The following is a 2,039-nucleotide window of genomic DNA, read 5'->3' on the forward strand; positions in this document are numbered from 1 at the left end:
GCGCTGAACTCCCAGTAAGGTCTTCCTTATTGGTGTTCAATTCCATTGCATCCTCTTCAGATTTGGCCTCCACCTCTACAGTGATGGCCTTGCACTCTTCTCTTGGGTTCACCTCAGTGTTACTGGGTTGAGTGTTAGGAGGGGTCTCAGGGATTCTCTTGCTCAGTTAACCAACTTGTACCTCCATATTTCTAATGGAGGACCTAGTTTCTGTTATGAAACTGTGAGTGGTCTTAGAAAGTTCAGAGACTATGGTTGCAAAGTCAGAAATGCTTTGTTTAGAAGTCTCCATCTGGTGCTGAGAAGATGGGAATGGTGGTTTATTGTTAAACCTATTCTGGGTTCTTCCACCTTGATTATTGTTGAAGCCTTGTTGAGGTTTCTGTTGATCCTTCCATGAAAGGTTAGAATGATTTTTCCATGAGGAGTTATAGGTGTTTCCATAGGATTCTCCCATATAATTCACCTCTTCCATTATGGGTTGATCTAGATCATAGTCATCTCCATCATAGGAGGTGTCATGAGTGTTGCTAGTTGTAGCTTGCACTCCAATCAAGTACTGAGAGATCATATTGACTTGTTGAGTTAATATCTTATTTTGAGCCAATATGGCATTCAGAGTTTCAACTTCCAGGACTCCTTTCTTCTGAGCTACCCCATTGTTCACAGGGTTCCTCTCAGAAGTGTACATGAATTGGTTGTTTGAAACCATTTCAATAAGTTCCTGAGCCTCTTCAGGCATTTTCTTCAAATAGAGTGATCCACCAGCAGAATGATCCAAGGACATCTTGGATATCTCAGATAGGCCATCATAGAAAATTCCTAGGATAGACCATTCTGAGAATATGTCAGGAGGACACCTCTTTATCAGTTGCTTGTATCCTTCCCAAGCTTCATAGAGGGATTCACCCTCTTTTTGTCTGAAAGTTTGAAATTCCACCCTGAGCTTGCTCATCTTTTGGGGTGGAAAGAACTTGGCGAAGAAAGAATTGACTAGCTTTTCCCAAGAGTTTAGGCTTTCCTTAGTGTTTCGGGGGTTACCTGAAATGGTAGGTCGATCTTTCTCGAGCTCTGTGGTGGTGGCTCGAGCTGTCGTGTCTGACTTGTTGAACTTGGTGGAGCTACTGATCCTTCGTCACCGGAGGGTGGTGGTACCTGCAATGGACTCCGATGCTTAACTTAGCACGTGCTTTAGGCAGGTTTTTGTAGAATCAGAGTATGAGTTATACCTGAGTGCTCCAGTGTATTTATAATGGTGAAGAGTGACTGATGAGCGGATAATTTATACGCTTTTTGGCATTGTTTTTAGGTAGTTTTTAGTATGATCCAGTTACTTTTAGGGATATTTTCATTAGTTTTTATGCTAAATTCACATTTCTGGACTTTACTATGAGTTTGTGTGTTTTTCTGTGATTTCAGGTAATTTCTGGCTGAAATTGAGGGACCTGAGCAAAACTCTGATAGGAGGCTGACAAAGGACTGCTGATGCTGTTGGAATCTGACCTCCCTGCACTCAAAATGAATTTTCTGGAGCTACAGAACTCCAAATGGCGCGCTCTAAACGGCATTGGAAAGTAAACATCCAGAGATTTCCAGCAATATATAATAGTCCATACTTTATTCGTGATTAGATGACGTAAACTGGCGCTCAATGCCAGCTCCATGTTGCTGTCTGGAGTCAAACGCCAGAAACACGTCACGAACCGGAGTTGAACGCCCAAAACACGTTACAACTTGGCGTTCAACTCCAAAAGAAGCCTAAGCTCGTGGATAGATCAAGCTCAGCCCAAACATACACCAAGTGGGCCCTAGAAGTGAATTTATGCATCAATTACTTACTTCTGTAAACCCTAGTAGCTAGTTTAGTATAAATAGAACTTTTTACTAGTTTATTAAGAGTCTTTGATCATTCGGTCTTGTGACCACATTTGGGGGCTGGCCATTTGGCCATGCCTGAACCTTTCACTTATGTATTTTCAACGGTGGAGTTTCTACACACCATAGATTAAGGGTGTGGAGCTCTGCTGTACCTCAAGTTT

At 42.2% G+C, this 2,039-nt stretch overlaps 1 non-coding gene across 1 annotated transcript; it reads left to right on the forward strand.

Annotated features, from left to right (window-relative positions):
• Positions 1-845: 845 nt before the first annotated feature.
• LOC130977276 (small nucleolar RNA R71) lies at positions 846-949 on the forward strand. The gene has a single exon (XR_009084976.1). It is a non-coding gene; the product is annotated as a small nucleolar RNA R71 (small nucleolar RNA).
• Positions 950-2,039: the final 1,090 nt, after the last annotated feature.

Source organism: Arachis stenosperma, chromosome 4, assembly GCF_014773155.1.
Source record: "Arachis stenosperma cultivar V10309 chromosome 4, arast.V10309.gnm1.PFL2, whole genome shotgun sequence".
Lineage (NCBI taxonomy): Eukaryota > Viridiplantae > Streptophyta > Magnoliopsida > Fabales > Fabaceae > Arachis > Arachis stenosperma.